Source organism: Caretta caretta, chromosome 10 (assembly GCF_965140235.1).
Source record: "Caretta caretta isolate rCarCar2 chromosome 10, rCarCar1.hap1, whole genome shotgun sequence".
Taxonomy (NCBI): Eukaryota; Metazoa; Chordata; order Testudines; family Cheloniidae; genus Caretta; species Caretta caretta.
In genome coordinates, this window is record NC_134215.1 from 74,596,198 (window position 1) to 74,623,472 (window position 27,275).

Consider the following 27,275-nt stretch of genomic DNA (forward strand, 5'->3'; position numbering starts at 1 on the left):
GCATCTGAGCTTGGGGGGGGGGGGGGAGAGGAAGAAATCTGGTGTGTGTGTGTGGGCACACATGCGTGAGAGTTTTTGCAAATGAGGGAAATGCGAAATCATTTTCTAGGACAGCCCAGAAACTGAGATGAATGTAATCATGGGACATCATGAGCAGTCTCATTAAAAGGGTGAGCCTCAGTTAGTTTTCTCTTGAGTCCCTTTTTTTGTTCTTTTGCACCCTCCCCCTCTCTCACACACACACCACTGTTTTTTTGCATCGGCAAAGGGTCACAGGGGTGCTTGCAAGCCTCTCTCCATAGAAGGCCTGACAATGTGCCATGTGCAGACTTAACAATGAAGTGCCATTCAAAACCTCTCCCTTCAGATTGTCCCTTCCTTTTAAAGAGACAGCCACTGTGAATGAAACTATTTATTTTTCCAAGGAAGGGCTAGCTTGTCTTTTATTAACCGAGAAACAAAGTGCTATGCTACTGTGTACAGTAGAATTCTTATAATCTAATATTAACTCCCTTAGCCCCATTAATACTATTAATAACTCAATAGCTTTTTGCTATCCCCTTTGTTTTTATAGCAATGCTTTATGCAGGAAATAATATAAATAAAGTCAGGTATTGTCAACTCTTCCTATTAAAATGGCATTTTTAAAGGCTTGATTTGTACATAGCCATGTCACTTAAAGTGGAAAAAGTTTCTGTGAGTTCCCTTCCAAGCTGTTAAAGATTAGCTTGATGTAGATAAGACTATTCCCCAAACTCATTATCTGTCTTCAAAATGCACCTTAAGGACTACTTAATAAAGTCAAGGTTACATGAAGAATATTTCAGTGAAAACCAGTGAATGACTATTAATAAATCTGCATTACAGATTGGTTATTTTGTCTCTGTCTTTCATCCGAACGATAGATGATCCTTCTGTTCTTTTTTAACAATAAGCATGTGTTGCTGCCTTTCACAGGTCACCAATGAATCAGAGGCAGCAGCGCTAGTAAAGAGCATTTCAATGTGTTTACAATTAATGTGTTTGATACAATATAAACTATTTTTCAGGGGGAGGTCTTCTATCTCTGGCCGGTAGCAAGCTGAATCATGCCTTTTCCAGTCAGTTCAAGCATATGTTAAAACAATCGTCATGCTAGCCTTTATCTATTGCATTTTTATTCCTTGGGAAATTCTGTTTTCCTGTTTATTTCTGCATTTCTGGCCACCCGACACATCAGCTGTTACCCCAATGACCTGCAATGCCAAATATCAGTGACACAGAACAATAAGCCAGAAGAGAGATGCTATGGAAATATACACAGTTTATTGAATTAATAAAACAGGGACCTGATTCCACCCCTGTCCTCTTCCCTGCAGAAACCGCAGAGACTCCACTGGGTGTGCTCTCAGTGAAACTTTATTTCAATTCCCATTCACCAATGTCACCACAGTCCCCCGTGCTCCTGCCTAGTTACAATATTTGCAGAGTTTTAGGCCCTCTCAGCATGACCTGAGGGGACAGAGGTCTCCCTGCTCTAAGGCCCCAATATGACTAGACCAGGGATCGGCAACCTTTGGCACGTAAGCCCCCTGGCAGGTTGGGCCGGTTTGTTTACCTGCCACATCCACAGGTTTGGCCGCTCCAGGCCAATGGGGGCTGCGGGAAGCCCATGCCGCAGCCCCCATTGGCCTGGAGCAGTGAACCCCAGCCAGTAGGAGCCACGATCAGCCAAACCTGCGGATGCGGCAGGTAAACAAACTGTCCCAGCCCGCCAGGGGCTTTCCCTGGCAGGCCATGTGCCAAAGGTTGCCAATCCCTGGACTTGACTCTGCTAGCCCTGTTCCTCCCTTCCTCTCCCTTCACTTCCTCCCTGTCCCTCTTTTATCAGCTCTCAGCTGATGGCATCAATTGAGTTCTTACCCCTCCCAGCCTGGCAACTTGATCAGAGAATTACCCCCAATCAGCTTCTCCTGGGCACTAACTAGCCTCTAAGTGATCAGAGTGCAGGGTCTGGGTCTATCTATATAATAGAATCTCTCCCTGCACTGTCACATCCTGTAAAACCTTTCCATTACTCCACAGTAGTTGCCCATAACACTACAATATGTAAGAGTTGGACCACTGCTGTATAACACTGTAGTACCTTTTTCTAAAGGCTTTGCTAAATCCCACCCTTACTCCCATTGACGAGTAGCTTTCTCTGTTAGGAGTAGGGTGGCAGAACCTTGCCCTCTGTTTGTATTAGCAATGCCCTTTCATGCTCTCTAGATACCGAAGACAAAATTGTACCCTGAGATGCCTTCATGCAATACCCATCTATTTTAAGCGGAATGGCCCATGAGTGTAGGGGAGCATTAGGATTTTTCTCAATTTTCCATTTGATAAAGTATGCTGTAGAGCCAGGCACACTTCATAGGCAGGGAGCTTCATTGGCTGATTATCCAATTGAACTTATTGAAGCTATGATGGCTGGGAAATTGATCTGGATATCTAAAACGAACTGGCTTTATCAGACGCTTTCCCAATACCCCCTAGCTTGAGTTGGGTGGGAATTAATATGAAAATTGTTTTATTTTCTTTCTGTAGTGCTTACAATTTCAGTGGAAAGCAGGAAGCAATGAGGCTACTCTCAAATAATTTAAGAAAAACAAACACTGGAGCACATGGTTTTTAAGCTTTGAAATTGCTTTTGGTTTTGTCTGACGCAGGAAAAAAAAGGTCAGGTCAGTTTTTATTATACACAGACCAGTTTTCCCAATCTGGAAATGTAATTGGTTATCTCCCATTCAACCAGTTGAGATCAATGTGCTCCACAGAGATGTTTCTATATGTGTCATGTTCTAGTTTCTTTCGTATAAATGGACCCAGACCCAAACGTCTCTAAACCCTGAGAATGGTCAGATTTATATGGTGTCTGGACAGTCTTCTGATAATGGGTCAAATATCCACTCCCCCCCAAAACACATACACTTTGAATCTCCCTGAACTCTACTTAGGTCATAAGTTCTTTGGACCAGAGACTGTCTTTTTGTTATAGATATGTACAGCACCTAGCATATTGCCCCCCGCCCTCCCGCTATTCCTGACTGTGGTCTCTGAGCGGTACTATAATAAAATAAAATAATAATAAATAACTACTGTGTGAAAGCTTGGATCTGTTTACAGATCATGGCACAAAACCAAATGTTGTCGCTTGAGATCTTTTCTAGTTTACAACTGGAGAGTTTTGGCATATCCTGTAGAAATCTAGTCTTTGGAAATGGAGCCAAAACGGAGCCATTCATCTGATTTTCCAAGCCTTAAACATTTGGAAGAAAGGGACTCAAATCTGAACCACTCCTCATCTCAGCTTTGCTTTTGCTAAACCAAAACTCACCCAAAGCGAATCCCAAATCCCTTAGTTTAATCCATCCCTGTTGATAATAGAAATGGAGATACAGATTAGGCTGGTTGCATACACATCATTACCATTGGCATTATTACTTGTCACACGGTTGCAGACTTGGAGAAACAGACGAAAGCATTGAATTGACCCTCCCTGGCCTGATGAAAGAAAAACAACAGAGTTGGTTGGAAAAAGGTGTTAATTCCTAAAGGATGTAGGGTGGGATCATTTCAAAAGCACCAAGAGTAGGCTTAATTCTCTTCTCATTGGAGACATGGGAGCTTTACCATTGACTTCAACGAAAGAAGATTTAGGCGAATATTTAAAAGTGTTTGAAAATCCCACCCTCATATTTTAATTGTCGGAAGGGTAAGAGTTAAAAAAAAACATACTAGAGATCCTACGCTGTTCATACTTTTATTCTGAATTTCTCATCTCCCTGATTGGTCCAAAACTTACGCTGCACTGAGTGAATTAAGAGGCTGATTGAAAAGTGCATGATTTGCTAGTTACCTGTGAGACGGCACTTTAGAAATGGAGGTTTAGGGGCAGAGAGAAGGCATCTATAAAGAGTAGTGTGCTTTGAAAGGTCTAGGCACTGCTGCAAGAAATGGCATTACCTCACACTTGTCAAGGCTCAGAAGTTTTATTACCAAGGCATTTCACTTTTCCCTCTTATTCTTAACACAGTGACCAGCACTGGGACTGAGAGGATTTGCTGATCTAATATAGATAGTGATTTCGTAGGTTTGTTCAGATTTATACAGACAGCACCTTGGGATCAGGAATTACATTTAAAATGTAATAAAATGTGCTTGTGCACTTTTACTTACAAATGCTGTACTTAAAAAAGTAAACATCAAATAATCTCTGATATCTTTCAAGAAAATGTTGACATAGCTCAAGAAGCTCATACAGATCACCGAGTAGTTTTCTAAGTAAATGTAATAAACTCATTTTCTTATTCTGTCACTGTGCCATGAAGTATCACATCATTGGGATGGAGGGAAACTAAACCATATAGTTTTGTTTAAAGATATATTTTTAAAACCCATTGTGTACACACGTACAGAGACTACATCGCTTTATGTATGTAGCCACAGTGTCTGTGTCGCATTTTGATTGTTTTAAAGCAATTTAGTATCAAGCCTTAGTCATGTGAATTTGAGTTAGTTTATTAATACTTTGCAGTATGGTGAAAAACAAGTCACATTAATATTAATAATAAGATTATTTATTTGTATTACTATCATGCCTAGTCATGGACCAGGACCCCATTGTGATAGGTGTTGTACAACCATAACCCAAACTGGTTCCTGATTCTAGGGTGAAATCTTGGTCCAACTGAAGTCAAGGGCAAAACCCCAGTGGTTTTCAATGGGTCTAGGGTTTCATGCCTAATATGTAGCTTCAGTAGGACTCCGTGCAAGTTCAGGGGTCCATCTCCATGGATTCTGATGCAGCATCAGGAGCCTTAGATTGATACAATTGCTCTAAGTGGTCAGAATTACACATTTATGTTATACAGCCACTTCCTCTGATGTGTCCCACTCCAGAGAATCTTTATTATGCAACAAAGTCCTTATGTTTGTAATGTGGCAAAATACATAATATTGTCATTTATATAATTATGAATAAATATAGCTTGTAATTTGATATAAGTATTCCTTCAGAGCAGAAACCAAATATATAGAGTGTACAAGCAAGAAACATATAATTATGGTTCTATGGGTATGTTCAACAACGTAGTGAAAAGATAGATTCTTGGAAGACACCACATTTCAATGCCCTCAATGTCGACACACACTTTTTCATCATCCTGAATGGAGCCTTTTTTTTAGGAATTGGTGAAAGCACTGAACAGCAACTACGGACACAACAGTCATGTCCTTTGGTCAATGAAGCAATAGCCTACAGTCAATCATGTCAAAGTTGATTAGATGACCAGCATGACCAACCTAAAACCAGCAAGAGGTCATCCATGATCATGACCTTCAAATGTGGAACCTACCCAGTGGATCAGTGGTGTTCAAATCACCTTGAACTGAAAACTACTGTCTTCTATGTAAGTACCTCCTGCCCCCGCCCTCTCAAAAAGGGGGGGGGGGTCAAGATTGGGCAGTAATTGTCAATCGCTCCACTATCAGATACAATTTAGTGTCAGAAGTGATTCCTTGAGGAGAGAAGGGTGACTTACACTGTTTAAAGATGGTCATGACTCTCTTTTGAGGTTCAGGTAATACCACCTGTAATTAGCAGCCCCACATCAAACTCACATGTTTCAAACAGCCAAGAGGAAAAAGGTTTATAATCTCCAGTGGTGGGCTTTAGAGAACCTAGAAGACTTTGGGCAGCCTGATCAGAAACTAAGTTATACCCAAGCCTGGGGTGACAGTTCATCAGGACTCTACAGATCTGGCAATCTAAAGGTCTTGATGAGAGAAACCAAGCCTGTGTGTCTCCATCTGTCTTCAGTTTTTCTATGTAAAAGCTGTAAATTATTATCCATATTTTACAGATTGGTAAACTGAGGCATAGGGAGGTAATGTGATGCCCAAGATCACAATGCAGCATTTCAGTGACATGCACTTCTCCATTTTGCATGAGTGTTTATGTGTTTGTGTCCCCCGTTTCATCCTTCCAGTTCTCTCATCACAAGAGAGTCTGTTCATGCCAATAAAATGTGAGGAAATGTTCAGTTTTCCTGCCAACGAGCCATTTTGTCACACTGAGCTGAGAAAATCCTTGGAAGAGACTTTTATGCTCATTCAGTTGGATTCTTAGCCATTGACTTTGACGATTTGGTTTAAATAAATAGAGAATCAGGAAATTGAGACAGACGTGAATCCCACAACAGAACATTCAAGTGTATATTCTCCTCCCAACCAATCTCCCCTTTTCTTTCCAAGTTAATTAATAACTCTGGAGGTTGTAAAAAATCTAACTTGGATCTGCAAAAAGCTCTTGGTTTGTGTCCCTTAACTGCTGTCTTTAGCATGGTGGAGGTGACTGTAAATTATCAAAAAGGCTGTTAAATGAGGCATAGGACTCTCCAAATGAAGGAGGTGTGAATGGAGTCTGTTTTTTGCCAACATTTTAGACTGAATGATTTGGACTCGGAGGAGTTGCACCTAGAAAACATATATACATTGACACTGTAGAGCAGGGATCGGCAACCTTTGGCACACGGCCCGCCAGGGTAAGCCCCCTGGTGGGCCAGTCAAGTTTGTTTACCTGCAGCATCCACAGGTTTGGCCAATCGCAGCTCCCACTGGCCACAGTTCGCCATCCCCAGCCAATAAGGGATGCGGGAAGCAGCACGGCCCAAGGTATGTGCTGGCCGCCACTTTCCACAAACTGCATTGGCCGGGGACGGTGAACCGCAGCCAGTGGAAGCCACGATCCACCAAACTTGTGGATGCGGCAGGTAAACAAACCATCCCGGCCTGCAAGGGGGCTTACCCTTGTCTGGCTGCATGCCAAAGGTTGCCGATCCCTGCTGTAGATCTTACTCATGCCAGGCTGAGCTCAGAGTGGTATTGGATTCCTTCTTATACACACACACACATGCACAATTATTATATATATAAAGGGCTGGGATACAAATTTCTTTAAACAATGTTCTGTTGGCCCTGGTTGTTTGAGGACTGCTTTAATCAGCTTCTGCCAGCAGGGGTCACTGTGATGCATTCACTGCTAAAGTGCGCGTATGAAAGGATAGCGGGAGAAACATAGGGGAAACAGACATAAAGAGAAGATATTTAATAAGCTTTGCCCTCCCCTTTCCTTTGAAAGGTGGTGTTTGGTTAAAATCTAAATGGAAGCCTTTTATATTGTTGTACCCTTTTTCACATCTAATCTACAGCATCAGACATCTGATCTCGATTCTCATATTATTATCCTCTAGCATAATGTGGATTGCAATCTCGCAATGGGATTAGGAACACATAAAACCTTCCAAAACATTTTTCAAGATTCCCCATATCCTTTCAGATGTTCAAACCAGAAGCGGAAAACGACTGAACTGTAGCTTGTATGCTCATGGATATCAAGCCGATAGCTTGCAAACCCAACTTCCAAAGGCTTCTAAAGTGAATACATATAAAAGAAACTGAGAGCTGATATTTGTATCAACCAAATGCTTTTCTGTTAAGTCCTGTCTCATGACATCTTTAAATGATAAGAGTCTGGATCACGAACGCAGCATCTAGACTGGTAATTATGAATGCAGCCTCATTTTTTCATAATTCTCCATGAACAAATCCTGATTTCCATAAGCGTTGTTTGTTATTCATGTTGGCTTATTAGTTTTGACAATTATTTTTCATTGCTTGCAAACTGTTCATTTTGACTCTTCAATAGTAGTCATTCATGGTGTGTAGTTGATCACCTAGATCACCTGGTTTTTTTTTTTTTTCCATTCCTTGATTGGAAGACGGAAAGTTTTTCAACTGGAGATCAATAAGAGATTAATAACCATTTTTAAAAGAATTTTCAGATGAATAATCATTCCTACTAAATTTGTGAAACTTTAGTGATTCACAGCTATACTTGCAAATACACATTAGTAGTTTGAATACTACCAATAATCACTGAATAACTAATCATATGACTCCATTATACAGAACAAAAGAGACTTTTATTCACCAAAATATTTGTAAATCAATTTTTCTTACCATTCATCCAGCTGTACACTTGACAAAATATTGGTCTTTGAAAAGTTTTGGATGAGAGGCTGAAAGTAACTGAAAGTTATTAGAAGATAAATGCATGTACATTATCATAGATATTATACTACTACCTATATAAATTGTAATTCACAAAAAGATTACTTGAAAAGGAACAAATAAAAATTAGAATAATAATTTCCTCACCAGGCTTCCATACTTATTGATCCAGTTTCTCAGCAGATATAAATTGGTTTAACTCTGTTGAAGTCAACGGAACAACTCCAGTTTACTCCAGCTGAGGCATTCTGACCCATTGTTGGGATGATGAAGATTTATAGTCATTCTGCTCAGAACTGAACAAAACCTCTGGATTTCACTTGCAAATCTTTAAAGGTCCAATGCTTAAAAGATTTCTGGACTGAGCCCTGAATGGCAAAGGGATACATCTATGAATATTTTGTCAAATACAGTATTTTCCACTGCAAAATATTTTTTGCCCATTGTCATTGAATTGAGTAACTCTGCCATTACTACACTTACGGTCACTGTCATTTTCAAGTTTCAGAGGAACAGCCGTGTTAGTCTGTATTCGCAAAAAGAAAAGGAGTACTTGTGGCACCTTAGAGACTAACCAATTTATTTGAGCATGAGCTTTCGTGAGCTACAGCTCACTTCATCAGATGTTTACCGTGGAAACTGCAGCAGACTTTATATACACACAGAAATCATGAAACAATACCTCCTCCCACCCCACTGTCCTGCTGGTAGTAGCTTATCTAAAGTGATCAACAGGTGGGCCATTTCCAGCACAAATCCAGGTTTTCTCACCCTCCACCCCCCCACACAAATTCACTCTCCTGCTGGTGCTAGCCCATCCAAAGTGACAACTCTTTACATAATCAAGTCGGGCTATTTCCTGCATAGATCAAGGTTTTCTCACATCCCCCCCACCCCCATACACACACAAACTCACTCTCCTGCTGGTAATAGCTCATCTAAACTGACCACTCTCCAGGTTTAAATCCAAGTTAAACCAGAACATCTGGGGGGGGGGGGGTTAGGAAAAAACAAGAGGAAACAGGCTACCTTGCATAATGACTTAGCCACTCCCAGTCTCTATTTAAGCCTAAATTAATAGTATCCAATTTGCAAATGAATTCCAATTCAGCAGTTTCTCACTGGAGTCTGGATTTGAAGTTTTTTTGTTTTAAGATAGCGACCTTCATGTCTGTGATTGCGTGACCAGAGAGATTGAAGTGTTCTCCGACTGGTTTATGAATGTTATAATTCTTGACATCTGATTTGTGTCCATTTATTCTTTTACGTAGAGACTGTCCAGTTTGACCAATGTACATGGCAGAGGGGCATTGCTGGCACATGATGGCATATATCACATTGGTGGATGTGCAGGTGAACGAGCCTCTGATAGTGTGGCTGATGTTATTAGGCCCTGTGATGGTGTCCCCTGAATAGATATGTGGGCACAATTGGCAACGGGCTTTGTTGCAAGGATAAGTTCCTGGGTTAGTGGTTCTGTTGTGTGGTAGGTGGTTGTTGGTGAGTATTTGCTTCAGGTTGCGGGGCTGTCTGTAGGCAAGGACTGGCCTGTCTCCCAAGACTTGTGAGAGTGTTGGGTCATCCTTTAGGATAGGTTGTAGATCCTTAATAATGCGTTGGAGGGGTTTTAGTTGGGGGCTGAAGGTGACCGCTAGTGGCGTTCTGTTATTTTCTTTGTTAGGCCTGTCCTGTAGTAGGTAACTTCTGGGAACTCTTCTGGCTCTATCAATCTGTTTCTTTACTTCTGCAGGTGGGTATTGTAGTTGTAAGAAAGCTTGACAGAGATCTTGTAGGTGTTTGTCTCTGTCTGAGGGGTTGGAGCAAATGCGGTTGTATCGCAGAGCTTGGCTGTAGACGATGGATCGTGTGGTGTGGTCAGGGTGAAAGCTGGAGGCATGCAGGTAGGAATAGCGGTCAGTAGGTTTCCGGTATAGGGTGGTGTTTATGTGGCCATTGTTTATTAGCACTGTAGTGTCCAGGAAGTGGATCTCTTGTGTGGACTGGACCAGGCTGAGGTTGGTGGTGGGATGGAAATTGTTGAAATCATGGTGGAATTCCTCAAGGGCTTCTTTTCCATGGGTCCAGATGATGAAGATGTCATCAATATAGCGCAAGTAGAGTAGGGGCTTTAGGGGACGAGAGCTGAGGAAGCGTTGTTCTAAATCAGCCATAAAAATGTTGGCATACTGTGGGGCCATGCGGGTACCCATAGCAGAGTGAATTTGTGGGGGGGGGTGGAGGGTGAGAAAACCTGGATTTGTGCTGGAAATGGCCCACCTGTTGATCACTTTAGATAAGCTATTACCAGCAGGACAGTGGGGTGGGAGGAGGTATTGTTTCATGATTTCTGTGTGTATATAAAGTCTGCTGCAGTTTCCACGGTAAACATCTGATGAAGTGAGCTGCAGCTCACGAAAGCTCATGCTCAAATAAATTGGTTAGTCTCTAAGGTGCCACAAGTACTCCTTTTCTTTTTGTCATTTTCAAAAATGTCCTTCTTCTAAAGGTGATTTTATTTTTGAATTTTCATCCAAATGGCATAAAACTAAACTTTAACAACTTTTTGAGGGGAAAAAAAATATAGGCAGGTCAAATTCTACTTGTCAAGACAATATCCAGCTTTTAAAATATGATCCAGCATGGCAGGACAAAGTCCATTAAAGCTTACTGGGTGTTGGATCTTCAAAGCCCATGTATTAATCTTGGCATTGATCACTCTGGTTTGGACAATAAGCTTAGAGGGATTGTACTGAAGTTAGTATACCTCAAAATGTCTTTTAATCTGCTCTCTGAATATGAATAATTCTTCCTGAGCCTGATCCCAAGCCCTCTGAAGTCAATAGGAATCTTTCCATGGTCTTCAATGAACTTTGGTTTAGGCCCTACATATTATTATTTAAGTATAAAACTTGCATATTTAAGGAGATGCCAAACTGGTACGCTCATTCTGAACTTCCCTGAATCAAGGGAGAATTAGATCTGTAATACACAGACCTCAATAGATGTTGCAATATAGCCCTGTTTCCATAATGGACTGAACCAGGGCATGGAATGTGTCTAGCTAAACTCCGGGGAAGTCTGCATTGGAATCTGGGTCCAAACTCTGTGGCACAGACACATCTGCAAACAAACCTTGATTTTAAAAAAATGATGAGAAGTGCCTCCTTTTGCAAAGGAAAATGTGCAAAAGCAGATCAGACAAAATATTTTAATCTTTAGACATTTGTCCTCCAGCACAGTGTTCCTTAAAAATTCTTCCCCTTGTTTTACTGCGTCTTGCATTATTCATGTACTATATTTTTTATTTTTGTATTAAAAAAACAACAACAAAGGTTGTACTTAGGAGTGCAGGAGCTTTTGAGAACCTCTCTCCCTTGCTTTCTCTGCGTTAGGCTTCATTTGATAGCTATGAACTGTGGATAAAGAATAAATATGGCTTTTCTGTGCCTCGGGACTCTCACCTGACTAATTTATGTCTGACCTGCTAGAAGACCACTGACCTTGGAAAGTTTAATTGAGGCTGGGATTATATGGCCGTTTGAGGCCACCTGAATTCTGAGGGTGTGACTCTCTCTCTCTCTCTCTCTCTCTCTCTCTCTCTTTCTCTCAATCTAAACTGATCTGGAGTGTGTCTGTGTGCACACACCCTAAACTGAGTTGGCAGTGGAAGAATACCTTGTTGTATGTGATAACAAATGGGAAAGGCTTCCTATTATCAGAAACATAACAGGAACACTTTTTCCCCCTCCCCCCACACATGGAGATCTAATTTTTACAGTTGATTCAACTTTCTTATGAATGTGATTTTGCCTAAGAAGTGAACACTTAAAGGGTGGAGTGGAAATAATATAAATCTATGGACACCGTTTATTTAGTCCCACTCATACATATTTTAACTTCCCTTTAATTAAATTGTTTAAGTGCCTGATGGATGCTGATCATTTTCACTTATTTTACACTGTAGAAAAGTTATAGACTCTTAAAACTCTAGATAGATAGATTAGATTAGAATAGATTAGATACACACACATACACATCCCATAAGAATGAAAGGTGGAATAAAATGAAATAGTCTAGATATCTGCTAGCCAAACAGTACGATCTTTCTTACTGGAGATTGTCCCAAGATGGATATAAAGAGCTCTAACCTGAGCTTCTCTGAAGAAGAGGCTGACAAATATGCCATATTATGCATGAAGTTATTTTATGACACAGGCTATTGTCCACTGGAGACTGAGCGGACACTACTAAACTCATTTCACCTAAAGCCGCAAACTGCGCTCAAGGCCCGGAGGGGATTCTTCTCCTCTCAAGCCACTGTCCCCTTTCCAGGGCCAGAACATTCATTTTGCCTTGCACTCAAAGTCAGCAGGGCCAAAGCACTGAAACAGCCTAGCGAGGTGGAATTAACCATTGAAGTGCTGGAGGATTTAAACAACTGCTATAGTGTTCCCCTTTTCAGATACACTTTCTACAAACAATCCTCTCCAAAAATCAAACCAGATTCCACAGCATTTTCAAGGTCAAACTAAGCTTTCTTCCCCACCCTCATTTCTAATGGGGTGCCCAGACTGACACCATGACCCCTTTCCATTTGTAAGTGTCATGGGAAATGAAAAGAGGGTATATAGTACAAGCTGTTAAGAGCAGCCTGAATTCCCCCATCTCTCTCCAGAAAACGATGTCATGAATCAGGATATGTTCTATTATCTTTATAGCGGGGGCCTGGATCAGCGTTCACATCACACTCCCTGTCAGTAACCGGCCCAAGACGGGGAAGCTAATGATCCAACCAGCGGACCAAATTCGGTGATGAATCCTGGTCACGTGCCACCTGAGGCACATTGTGCATACACTAAGAAGATCTTTATAGTCTTCATAATCTTTATAATCTGTGACGTAAAGCATACCTGGAGACCTGGAATACTGGAAGTGATCAGATCCAGTGCAATCTAAATTTGAAGCCTATTATTTATGTTAAGGGCCAGGTTTTGCAATTCATGGCCAGATTCTTGGCCTTTGTTCTACTGGCTTTACGCATGCATGTGTGCATACACAAAATTCCCAAAACAAACAAAACCCCACACACAACCAGCTGGGGATTCCCTTTTTGTAGGGAAATCCTCAGGTAGTGTCATATCTGGCTTTATGCAATCTACTCCTGTCCCCTGCCACAGGCCAAGGACAAGCATAGTTGGAGGGTTGTACCCTGGTTGCACCCCTAGACTAACAAACCATCCCCTAGGGGGCTGTTTCAGCTGGCACACAGTAGGGCTACTTAGAAGCTGCTCTAACCTGCACCAATCAATAGCAGAGCTAATAGAGGATAGTGACCACACCCCCAGTAGCCTTCAGTTGGCATTTTCAAGCATATTATGCAATTGAAAAAAGGAGGTATACAATACAAATTTTCACTTGATAGTCATGTGTTCTTACAGCCCTGTAGCAAATTAAAACAAAAAATAACATACAAAATGATATAAGAATATCATCTGAAGAGAGAAATGAGTCAGACCAATGGTCCATCCAGGCCAGTAACCTGTCTTCTGATTGGTTTCAGAGAAACAGCCGTGTAAGTCTGTATTCGCAAAAAGAAAAGGAGTACTTGTGGCACCTTAGAGACTAACCAATTTATTTGAGCATGAGCTTTCGTGAGCACAGAAGACATTATATACACACAGAGACCATGAAACAATACCTCCTCCCACCCCACTGTCCTGCTGGTAATAGCTTATCTAAAGTGATCATCAAGTTGGGCCATTTCCAGCACAAATCCAGGTTTTCTCACCCTCCGCCCCTCCCCACACAAACTCACTCTCCTGCTGGTGATAGCCCATCCAAAGTGACCACTCTCTTCACAATGTGTATGATAATCAAGGTGGGCCATTTCCTGCACAAATCCAGGTTCTCTCACTCCCTCACCCCCCTCCAAAAACCACACACACAAACTCACTCTCCTGCTGGTAATAGCTTATCCAAAGTGACCACTCTCCCTACAATGTGCATGATAATCAAGGTGGGCCATTTCCAGCACAAATCCAGGTTTTCTCACCCCCCCACCCCCATACACATACAAACTCACTCTCCTGCTGGTAATAGCCCATCCAAAGTGACCACTCTCTTCACAATGTGTATGATAATCAAGGTGGGATTGTGGCCCGTGCCAGATGGTTCAGAAGGAAAGAACAGAGCAGGGCAATTTATTGAGTGATCCACCCCCTGTCATCCAATCCCAGCTTCTGGCAGTCAGAGGTTTAAGGACATTCAAAGCATTGGATTGAATCCTTGACCATCTTGGCTAATAGCCACTGGTGGACCTGGTCTCCACGAACTTATTTAATTCTTGAACTCAGTTGCACTTTTGGCCTTCACATCACCTCCTGGCAACAAGTTCCATAGATTGACTGTGCATTGTGTGAATCTTAGTTTTGAACCTGCTGCCGACTAATTTTATTGGGTGACCCCTGGTTCTTTTATTATGTGAAGGAGTAAATAACACTTCCTTATTCACTTTCTCCCCACCATTCATGATTTCATGGATCTCTATCATATCCCCCCTTAGTAATTTCTTTTCTAAACTGAACAGTTCCAGTCTTTTTAATCTCTCCTCATATGGAAGATATTCCATACCCTTAATCATTTTTCTTGGCCTTCTCTGTATGGTTTCCAAGTCTAATCTATCTTTTGTGAGATGGAGTGACCAGAAGTGCACCCAATATTCAAGGTGTGGGAGTATCATGGATTTATAGAGTGGCATTACGAGGTGTTCTGTCTTATTATCTACCCCTTTCCTAATGGAGCCTAATGGTAAAACAAATAACCCTGCAGCAGCGGCTCCTGAAGGTTCTGTTCCACGGGTCTAGCTGGGCTCAGCTCACCACTCCTGGACTTCCTGATGTGGGGTGGGTGGCACTGGGGCTATACCTGAGTGAGCAGTGTTACAGCATAGTGTATGGGGCCATTGCGCCACTCACTCAGCTTGATGGAGGGACAGCTGGGACAAACTTGAGCAGCACTGCGACCCCATGCACCAGTGCAGGGAGCTGAACACAGCCAGCGACACTGAACAGGAGCTGCAGAGCTGACACTGCTGGGTGAGTATGCGGTAGGCTCACTGTGCACTAACTACCCACCGGGCATCCTACCCCCTAGGAGCAGCACACAACCCACACCCATTGCCTCCTACCCCGGGGTAGCACCTGCGGTCTCTCCCCTAGGGTTTTGTGAAAGTAGCAAGCCTATAGGCATAAATGAAGGTGGGACCACTCATGACCCATCATTACACTCCCTGCCACAGTTGCATTGCTGGGGAAGAAAGGTGATCGATAGTCATTTATGCAAGGGGATCTAGTCCACAACCTCTGAAGTTGCACCTGCAGAAAAGAATGCTCAAATCCCGCATTTGCTCATACAAATGAACACTGTGTGTGCAGGCTTTGTGGTCTGACTGCCAATTATCTGCTTTTCATACATCAGGTGTTCACAGATAACTGGTGCCAATAGTGGGGGTGGGGGGGACAGAGTGAGGGCAGCTGGCTTCAGCAGAGTTACTGAGTACAAGGAAAGCAGAAAATCGAGCGGGGCCGGGGGGTACGGGGAAAGTGACCCTGCATGCCTCCCAGACGTTGCCTCTGGGTGCACATTTATTACAAGTGGATTTTGTTGATCTTTCGGTCAATGTAAAAAAGTGATGCTCCGCCAAGAGGTGAGAACAACATGCTCAATCCTTCCAAAAAGTTCAGTAAATTCTTTCTCAAATGAAGAACGGCACCCTTCACAAAGCTTCCTGGATGCACGAAGTCTGTTTGGACAACTCAGTCAGTCCTAACCAGTCCGTACGTACCATCCAAAACTGACAGCATTGCGTAATAGTGAACATCACCTTGGTTGGTAGTACTGCGTTTGTAGGATGGGAGCCAACATTTGTACATGTGACAGAGCTCTGGGGAGGCACATTCTAAATCAGAGTAAAGAAAACTTCTCTTCTGGCATATACTGTCTGTCACATCCCTGCAAGGTGTGTCCCTGGCCTGTCTTCCATTCTAAGTTAAATAGAAAAAAAGGGGACGAGCTACTGAGTTGCTGGTGTGATAGGGAAAAGCTATGGAGCCATGAGTACTATTCTCACAGCAAATGCCTTGACACAGCCTTAGGACAGTCCAGTACTAGAGCGAGCTCCAAAAGAAGCACTGGTTGGGAGGGCAAGTGCACTTTAACCCTTGACACAGTGCACTTATAGAGGCATTTTGTGAGGAACACAGAGACGTTTGGCCCTAAGGTGAGTAAACCACCTATTTCAAAACAAAGATCCTCCTCATTGTGTCCTCTGTCTGCCCCATGGGTAATATATTGTGAAGCAGCTAAGTGACTTTGGAGCATTGATTTTGAATAGGACTTAGACTGCAATGTCACTTAGGGTATGTCTACACAGCAACTAGACACCTGTGGCTTGCCTGTGCCAGCTGACTAGCCCCTGGGGTGGGGCTTTCATTGCTGTCTAGACTTCTGGGCTCAGGCTGGAACCTGGGCTCTTGGACCCTGCAAGGTGGGAGAGCCTGGAAATCTACACAGCAATGAAACAGCCCCACAGCTTGAGCCCCATGAGCCCAAGTTGGCTGGTACAGGCCAGCTATTGTGACTAGACAGACCCATAAGCATATTTGAAAATTTTGTCTTTCTGCTACTAAAAGCCCAAGTCACTTTTGAAAATGAGACAGAGGCTCCCAAGTCACTTAGGTGACAGAAAATTTTACCCTAAATCACTTACAGCCAGATTTCAAAGGTGTTTAGGCACCTAAAGATGCAGATAGATGCCTACCGTGCTTACATGCTTTTGAAAATCCCATGAGGCACATATCTCTATCTGTAGACACCTGAATACCTTTGAAAAGTTGGCCATTAAGCACTTCTGAAAATTTTACCCAATAAAAATAATAACCAGATTTAGTTCATTGGTGGAAACAGCAAGAGTAACTTAAATTTTACTGGTTTCAGAGTAGCAGCCATGTTAGTCTAAATTCGCAAAAAGAAAAGGAGGACTTGTGGCACCTTAGAGACTAACCAATTTATTTGAGCATAGGCTTTCGTGAGCTACAGCTCACTTCATCGGATGCATTCAGTGGAAAATACCGTGAGGAGATTTATATACACACAGAACATGAAAAAATGGGTGTTTATCATGCACACTGTAAGGAGAGTGATCACTTAAGATGAGCTATTACCAGCAGGAGAATGGGCGGGGGGGAGGGAGAAAACCCTTTGTAGTGATAATCAAGGTGGGCCATTTCCAGCAGTTAACAAGAACATCTGAGGAACAGTGGATGGGGGGGGGGGGGTGGAGGGGGGAGGGGGAAATAAACAAGGGGAAATAGTTTTACTTTCTGTAATGACTCAACCACTCCCAGTCTCTATTCAAGCCTAAGTTAATTGTATCCAATTTGCAAATTAATTCCAATTCAGCAGTCTCTCATTGGAGTCTGTTTCTGAAGTCTTTTTGTTGAAGAATAGCCACTTTTAGGTCAGAAATCGAGTGACCAGAGAGATTGAAGTGTTCTCCTACTGGTTTATGAATGTTATAACTCTTGACATCTGATTTGTGTCCATTTATTCTTCTACATAGAGACTGTCCAGTTTGACCAATGTACATGGCAGAGGGGCATTGCTGGCACATGATGGCATATATCACATTAGTAGATGTGCAGGTGAACGAGCCTCTGATAGTGTGGCTGATGAGTTTAGGCCCTCTGATGGTGTCCCCTGAATAGATATGTGGACACAGTTGGCAATGGGCTTTGTTGCAAGGATAGGTTCCTGGGTTAGTGGTTCTGTTGTGTGGTATGTGGTTGCTGGTGAGTATTTGCTTCAGGTTAGGGGGCTGTCTGTAGGCAAGGACTGGCCTGTCTCCCAAGATTTGTGAGAGAGATGGGTCGTCCTTCAGGATAGGTTGTAGATCCTTGATGATGCATTGGAGAGGTTTTAGTTGGGGGCTGAAGGTGATGGCTAGTGGCGTTCTGTTATTTTCTTTGTTGGGCCTGTCCTGTAGTAGGTGACTTCTGGGTACTCTTCTGGCTCTGTCAATCTGTTTCTTCACTTCAGCAGGTGAGTATTGTAGTTGTAAGAATGTTTGATAGAGATCCTGTAGATGTTTGTCTCTGTCTGAGGGGTTGGAGCAAATGCGGTTGTATCATAGAGGTTGGCTGTAGACAATGGATCGTGTGGTGTGGTCTGGGTGAAAGCTGGAGACATGTAGGTAGGAATAGTGGTCAGTTGGTTTCTGGTATAACGTGGTGTTTATGTGACCATCACTTATTAGCACCGTAGTGTCCAGGAAGTGGCTCTCTTGTGTGGACTGGTCCAGGCTGAGGTTGATGGTGGGATGGAAATTGTTGAAATCATGGTGGAATTCCACAAGGGCTTCTTTTCCATGGGTCCAGATGATGAAGATGTCATCAATATAGCACAAGTAGAGTAGGGGCATTAGGGGACAAAAACTGAGAAAGTGTTGTTCTAAGTCAGCCATAAAAATGTTGGCACAGTGTGGGGCCATATGGGTACCCATAGCAGTGCCGCTGATTTGAAGGTATACATTGTCCCCAAATGTGAAATAGTTATGGGTAAGGACAAAGTCACAAAGTTCAGCCACCAGGTTTGCCGTGACATTATCGGGGATACTGTTCCTGACGGCTTGTAGTCCATCTTTGTGTGGAATGTTGGTGTAGAGAGCTTCTACATCCATAGTGGCCAGGATGGTGTTATCAGGAAGATCACCGATGGATTGTAGTTTCCTCAGGAAGTCAGTGGTGTCTCGAAGATAGCTGGGAGTGCTGGTAGCATAGGGCCTGAGGAGGGAGTCTACATAGCCAGAGAATCCTGCTGTCAGGGTGCCAATGCCTGAGATGATGGGGCACCCAGGATTTCCAGGTTTATGGATCTTGGGTAGCAGATAGACTATCCCAGGTCAGAGTTCCAGGGGTGTGTCTGTGCGGATTTGTTCTTGTGCTTTTTCAGGGAGTTTCTTGAGCAAATGGTGTAGTTTCTTTTGGTAACCCTCAGTGGGATCAGAGGGTAATGGCTTGTAGAAAGTGGTGTCGGAGAGCTGCTGAGCAGCCTCTTGTTCATATTCCGACCTATTCATGATGACAACAGCACCTCCTTTGTCAGCCTTTTTGATGTCAGAGTTGTTTCTGAGGCTGTGGATGGCATTGTATTCTGCACGGCTGAGGTTATGGGGCAAGTGATGCCGCTTTTCTACAATTTCAGCCTGTGCACGTCAGTGGAAGCACTCTATGTAGAAGTCCAGTCTGTTGTTTCGACCTTCAGGAGGAGTCCACCTAGAATCCTTCTTTTTGTAGTGTTGGTAGGAAGGTCTCTGTGGATTAGTATGTTGTTCAGAGGTGTGTTGGAAATATTTCTTGAGTCGGAGACGTCGAAAGTAGGATTCTAGGTCACCACATAACTGTATCATGTTCGTGGGGGTGGAAGGGCAGAAGGAGAGGCCCCGAGATAGGACAGATTCTTCTGCTGGGCTAAGAGTATAGTTGGATAGATTAACAATATTGCTGGGTGGGTTAAAAGAACCATTGCTGTGGCCTCTTGTGGATGCAGTAGTTTAGATAGTTTAGTATCCTTATTTTTTTTTTAGAGAAGCAAAGTGTGTGTTGTAAAGGACTTGTCTAGTTTTAGTAAAGTCCAGCCACGAGGAAGTTTGTGTGGAAGGTTGTTTTTTTATCATCCACTTTCACTTTTATAAAAAGACTTATGCCCACCCCCCTACGTGCTGTGGGATTTAAGACCTTTGTTTGGTTTCCTCAAAATGTACATGATGCCCAATATTCAAAATACCATTACATCCAGATTAGGGACATGTCACATTCTGAAGCATTTGGGTTCCAAATTTTCCTACCTACTTGCAGTATTTTCCCCCCTTGTTGGGTGTACTGACCTTTTCTCTCTCCCTCATCTCATTTGGTGAAGGGAAAGCCAACCACTGTCTCTGCCTGGGTAGGAGGGCTTGTTAAAAACAACTGGAGAAAGGACTAATCCATGCATTCAGCAGTTGGATCAATTCAGAGGAGGTATACTCATTACCACCAACAGGGGATCTGGCACAGAAGACTGGCATATTCATCCAAACCCATATGATCCTGAAATCCAACATATTAAATATATACTTAATTTAGTTCAGTTCCCATCCCTACCTCCCACCAGCCACTGTCCTGTTTTTGGACCCTAACTGTAGCTACAGGGTTATGAGCCACAGACTGCTGTTAATACTACTGCTTGGCCCCTCGGCAGGCTAATGGATTGTCCTATGAGAGCCTAAATAAACTAAATAACTAAATAAAACTTTATTGAGTCTTTCAGTCACTAATCTGCATCTGCCAGACCTTTGACATTAGTTGACCTGAGCTTATTGGTTCCAAATATGAACAGAAGAACAGAAGAACACCTCTGAAGAACTGATAGAGACAATAACAAAAAAAAAATCCTGAAAAAGAATTTTTTTGTGTTCCTTATTTATTACAGTTTTAATAGAAACTCAGTGGAAGTCTTATCTGATGTAATTTGGTTTAGATTCCATGCTACTTGTTGTATTCAACCAAATTCCCTTATCTTCTCATTGCTTGTGTTCTGTTGTGCCAGAATCCAAGCAAACTGATACACTTATCTTCAGTTTTATAATAAAGTTTTAGCTTCCATTGGATAAAAGAGAAAGAGAGACAGAGAAAGAGAGAGGGGGAAAGGAAAACAGCAAGGTACCAAACATATCAGGAGTGTCTGATGGTAAGATTATTCTGTAGTTAGCCTTATATTTAGCAGAGAAACTTCAGTGGCTCATCAAAATAACAGACAAATAAGCAAACTAAAAGGGCATAAAAGTGGGCAGGCTATTGAGAGAGAATAAAGAAGCCAAATCCCCAGCTTTCAGGCAAAAGAGGGACACCTATTTACAGCACTTGAGGATCTGGCCCAAGGTTAGCATTATTTCGCTTCCATAAAAAGCATATTAATAAACCTGTGGAATAATGAAGGTGAGCAAACTTGCACAGCAAACTGGAACTAGTTCTGAAGGAAGGTGTGTGGGGGTTGGAGGGAACCTGATTGGCTTGTTTTCTAGACAAAATATTAAGTTCCCTCAGTTTGGGTGAGAGATGCTAGTGGCGCTCTACTGATCTCCCTGTCATTGAGCTGAAGAAGCTCTACCTCTGAAGCTATGAGCACTTCCCGTTCATGTCCACAAATGAGCTATTTTCAATGCCAGCTCCACATTCCTTTGCAGCCCTGCCAAGTTCCAGCCTGAGATTGTCTACATTAGCTTCTGATCTTGCACAGCCATCAGTTTCAAACAATTTCCATGCACATTTATTTAGGTCTAGATAGGAACAGGAGGTCCCAAAGGTGACAGGGTGCTTGCATTACTCTAATCCAGTTACTGCTGAGTTAAAATGCTTTCATTACAGTTTCAAACCCCAAGAGAGCCTACGCATGGTGAGATTAGGGCTTCTTATTATGTTTTAAAACCAGGCTGACAGAACGAAAGAACAGCAAGACAGAATAAGCAATTTATTTGCATACTTCCCCTCCCACCCCTTTTCCCCACCTTGATGGGTTCTGCTACTAAAGACCTTTAAAGTCTCAGCTGTCCTCTAGGTGTTTCATACTACCTTGATCGATTGTCTAAAGACAAAGTGGATTAAAAAATAAGTTATCTATGTCAGGGGCTTGCTGTTGACTGTACATTCCGTTGTTCTCACAGGTGATGCCAGAGAATCAATTAAAGCAGACTGAGGACTGACTCTGGCCTTCCAGAGTCTCAGCACAGCCACAGCTGAGACTCCTTTGAGAGTCTAAAAAGTTGGGTTATTTTTTTAAAGGAATTTGTGTGTGCGAGCTGCCTCTGCACGTCTTGGTTTGGGATGAAGAAGGAAGTACTAGAACATGTCACTTGAAATTATGTTCTCAGAGACTTCTAGCTAGAGCCTCATGAATCCTTCTCATTTGGCAAGAAAAGATTTGAGCAATATCTACATACATTTGTGCCAGAAGCACTTCTCATGGGTTTGCAGGCTTTGAAACACACCAGATTTCCTCATGTCTGAATATCCAAGGCAACCACTGGGTTTGACAGGTCAATGCCCCTTTGCATGGGCTCCCATAGAGTCACTGGGTGCTCAGAAAAGAAGTGTTACCAGTGGAGAAAATCACCCACAACCTCTGCTCTATCAGGGACCTTCAAAATCATGCCACGTTGGGAAGGGGTGAACTGAGATGGGCTGCCGATTCAGCACCTCCCCCAGACAGCCTCTGTCCTTCTAGGGAGACAAAAAATAAAGCTGGTCTTGCATTGTAGAACCTCAAGGGAAGATCTGCTGCTACCTACTCTTCTCCAGGGAGAATCACCCATCCAATCACCGCCTTCCACCCAAGAAGTGTAGGTTCCAAAGTGCATGTCCTACTCTCCTGGATGGGAAGGATAGCTCAGTGGTTTGAGCATTGGCCTGCTAAACACAGGGTTGTGAGTTCAATCCTTGAGGGGGCCATTTAGGGATCTGGGTCAAAAATTGGGGATTGGTCCTGCTTTGAGCAGGGGGTTGGACTAGATGATCTACTCAGGTCCCTTCCAACCCTGATAGTCTATGATGTGCATCTATGAATTTGGCTCTGGGAGTTCCCTTGAAAGTTTATCTTGGATACCAGGGAGGCCTAAGACCACAGGTATCAGCCTGCCTAGATATGGCATGTCCTTTTTTAAGGTAGCAGGTGGTGAAAGGTTTTGTATCATGCTGAGTCTCTTTATTGTTGGCTGCCATGCACATCATGTGGCAGCCACATTTCAGTCTCTTACAGAATCCTCGGAGCTGCAACATAGAAGGGGAAGGAAAAGGAGAATATGCTCTCCTCTTCTGATACAGCACTCCAGAGAACCAAAGGCAAACACAGACCATTTCACTCCAGTATCTGTAACAGAGCCAGAGTCAGAGTAACTGGTTAAATGGCAAGTCACAAAGAGCTGTTTAGTCTGATAGACACAAGGCAACATTGTACTTCAAAGTTAGTATTGCTAGCTGGTAACTGGAACTTACCAACGGATGCTTCAATCAATTTGGGATGAGATATACATATGTCCAGCACTCTTGGGGTTTGCAGTTATTATTAATTCCATATACAAGGATGGAAGCATCTACTCCAAATGCATTTCTTTTGTCTGCTTCATAGGAGCATTTCCAAGGTGACTGTAAGAGGGGGCCTGGTTGAACACACATGCTGATGTGCTAACATGTAGAATCTAGAAGACTCAGGATATTTCTACACTGCAATTAAAATCCTGCAATTGGCCCATGCCAGCTGACTTGGGCTTGTGAGGCTCGGGATAAGGGGTTGCTTAAATGTGGTGTAGAAATCCAGGTTCTGGCTGGAACCTGGGGTACATGGGAGAGTCCCAGCTCCGACTGACTACACTGCAATTAAACAGCCTCTTAGCCCAAGTCCCACAAGCCTGAGTCAGCTGGCACAGGCCAGCTGTGAGTGTCTAATTGCAGTGTAGACATATCCTGAGAAAGGGAGCTGGGAGAGAGAGCAACAGAAAGTTGCAGCATCCAGTGTGACTGGCCATGCAAGACGTTTTGATAGGTTTACAAAGGCTTTGCCATACTTTTGTCAAACGCCCTTTTGGCTCAGTTACTGCCACTGATTTCTGATTCACTCTGTGTTTAGTAAAGTTCTTGTTTTGGCTTCAGTCTTTAACAGTAAGAGTTTAGACTTTTAGAGGTCAGTTTTACTCAAGCGAGCATCTTCTCTGTGCAGGGAAGCAAAAACTAAGTCCTAAAATGGCAGGGATGGAGGCTGCTTAAGATCTCTATTTATGTTCTCTCCATAGATCTGCCACCTGCCAGATGTTATTGTTTTTTTTACTATCTATCTATCTGTGCAGAACTCCTCATTGTAGCACCTGTGAACCATGACGTTTCCCTGTGAACCCACACAGGGAAGAGGGGTGTTTGAAGGTGCTCTATTAAACCTCTGGATAGGTCACCTGCAGAGTACTGGGAAAAGCAGCCTTCACAAGACTGATATTCCCCTCCACACTGGTGGGTGGGCAGGAAGTGGGAGGAGCCTTGGCTCTGCTCCCTCAAATCTTCAACCAGAACAACTGAGTCAGAATGGCGGAGGGTGTCATCTGTATCAGGTTAAAGAAGTTTACTTCTCTTCAGATGTAAGTGTGCAATCAGGGACCGCTCTGCACCTGAGTTAGCATGCTTATGTGCTGCACCTTACTTAGTGCTTGTGGTAATTCCACAAATCGAGCCCCAAACTGTTACCACTATACTATAAAAGGCAGCATATGCCTTAGGTTCCTGCCTTCTGCTGATGGTTTTTCTCCTCATTCCATCTGAGTGAGTCTAGGAGATTGTGGCATATACATGGTTGAAAATGAAATCAACATACAGAGAGAGGAGAATCCACCCCTTTCTGTCCCTGGCAAGACTCTACATCACATGATCTCAGATCAAAATTCTATGGGCTCTCCAGTGAAAAAAGAGCTTCTCTAACCTAGCTACCTTCTCAGACAGGATGATAAAACTGGTTCAAATGCCACCTTACTGTGATTCATTGGCCTGAAATCAAGCCAAACTCTTTTGAACATTTAGAAAAGTTGTATTACTAATATTTTTTTCCATTCTCATGTGCTTCTGCATTTCTTAGTTCCCAGCCAGGACTGCAACTGAAATAGTGCAAGAGAGACCTTGTTCTTGTGAGATTTCCAGACCACCTTTGCAGTCACAATATTTTCTTCAGAATTTGAATATCTGGGAACATCTCATAATAAAATCTTTCTAAGTTCACCCAGCCCTCATGCTCACCCATGGAAACAAAGGGGCAGTAGAGGAAAGAATAGAGGAATGAAACAAATTCCATCTTTCATTTTCACCCCAATTCCCTCTCACACACAAAGACAGCTTCAAACATTCAAACACCCAGACATATGACAGAACAGTCACAAATCCTGGATTCAAACGCATCGTAACTTTAGGGTGTTCAGAATGAAGATCTGAATATTGCTATTGGAGCCCCTGCATCAAGGTGACTCACCAACCAGTACACCGCTGGTGGTCCCCTTTGGCTTGAGACTTTGGCTCTCTGGCTGGGTCACCTTTGATCTCATCCCTTTCAGGGTGATCCAAGATTTTCACACAATAGTCCCATGCCCAATAATCTTTCTGCTCCCTTTGTATCTGGGGTATTCTGGATAGCTGTCTGGTGAAAGATATAGGGGAACCCAGTCCCTCCCTCTACCCTGGTTTCCAGCCCAGGGACCTCTGGGGCAAGTGCTTAAAGTCTGCCTGGTCAGATCTCTTGCTTCTTCCCTGGGCTATTTTCTACAATGCATCCACTTTCTCTTCAGGTGGTTCATATTCTCAGCAGGAGTCTGTGCTGGGACCCAGCCCCTAGTCTTAGTCCTCAAAATAGAAAAGGAAAATAAATTACATTAACAGACATAAGGAGCTGCTGTCTATTTTACCTGGATCTTCCAGCTGACTGTCGCACTGTTCTGGGCTCATAGGCCAGCTAAGGTTCTCTGCTGGGCTCCTCTCTAGGAGCTGAGGGCGAGAGCTCTGTCCACCTCCCCAGGCTGGGCCCTTCTGTGCTGGGCTTCTCCTTTTTTAAGGCTCCTCCTCCAAGACTGCCATTGTTTGCAGGTGCAATGGGGCAGGGTTATATGGTTCAAAGTTGCTCTTTAGCCCCTTCTTGTGATGTGGGGATTGTACACCCCATCATAGCCCCTCTGTACTTTTACCAAGGGCTGGCACTAGTTAGAGTTGCTCTTTCCCACACCCACACCCAATCCCAAAGAGACAGAGAAGTCAAATACACACACACACACAGTTAAAATGCTGTTGTATCTGGCTCCTCAGCCTTTTGTACAATTTAGAACTGTGGATTTATAAGGCTTAATTGTTGTTTTCTATTGTTCTTTTAAAAATATTTTTCTGCATCCCTCAAAGTGCTTCGGTGTTCATGTGCGTTGAGTTTGAGCTGTAACATTAAGTGAGAGATCTTAACACTGGGTTTAACATTGCTATGGCCTTGAAGCAACATCCTAAAGCAACAGGCTCTCTCTCCCTAAGCTTAAAAATTAAGACTCACTGAAGTATGAAGATCAATGGGAGAGTCAGGAAAGGGCAAACAGTCTGGTATAATTACACTATGTCTGAATCAACCTGGCTTTCCCAACAAAAATGTGTCAAGCAATACAGACAATTCATAGATTTGAATTCCTCTGTTGTGACTGGGCCAGTGCTATATTTGGAGAAGCCTCCCAAGTGATGTAGGCCAAAACCTTGCCTCATGCATTAAATAAAAGGAGTTGATGAGAACTGAGTATGTTTTGATGGCATCAGATAATAAAATAAATAATAATAAATAATAATAATAACCTATGAAAAAAATCCTCTTTCCCCAAGCCTAAACTTCAATATTTCTTGTGAAGTGTTCAGAACCCAGATACAACAGCATGGAGTTACTGAATGAACATCATAAACTAAAGACATTCTGAAGGACAGTGCAAATGACCCATTTAGCTATTTGTCCAATGTGACAAAAGTAAATGATCAACCAAAAACTAAAAGCAATTAGTGGTCAGATCCACTTCTGGTGTAAGTTCCCTTGAGATTAGTGACTAAAGCTCACTAAACTCAGGGGAAAGTGAAGATCTGGCCCTCAATTTTTAAACTTTTTTAATTTTAATATTCCTGTATTTTTGCTCCCCCAAAACTTCAATAGCTGAGAAAAGATTTTTTGTTTACAGTTTTTTTTTTCTTTTTACGCTTGGACAGGCGTGAATCCAGGGTATATTGTGATAGCTATGCTTTGGGGGGTGGGGAGGTTGTTTTTATAAACAGAGATGTATTTGAATCAAAACCCCAGATCCAAACATCCGAACCTTTGAGTATGAGGGTTGGAATCTTAATCCAGATTCAAATTTTGCAGCTGTCCCTAGGTTGAACCTAATCCCCATAGCTGGACAACATCTGAATTTTGGGACATTTGAAATTTGTATCTGAATTTTGCAGCTTGGTCCCATCTGTAGATTTTATTTTTTAAGCAACAGGTAAAGTTCAGTAAATGGAGAGTTCAGAACGGGCACTGAAAAGCACTCAAAATTACAGATTGTTCTCTAA

General features: G+C 42.8%; 1 long non-coding RNA gene across 1 annotated transcript in view; it reads right to left on the bottom strand.

Annotated features, from left to right (window-relative positions):
• The window catches only part of LOC125644232 (uncharacterized), a 65,079-nt gene that overhangs the window by 15,436 nt on the left and 22,368 nt on the right, over positions 1-27,275 (bottom strand). The window contains exon 2 of the long non-coding RNA XR_007358930.2: positions 8,242-8,462. This is a non-coding gene — a long non-coding RNA (uncharacterized LOC125644232). The remainder of the gene's footprint in view (positions 1-8,241; positions 8,463-27,275) is intronic.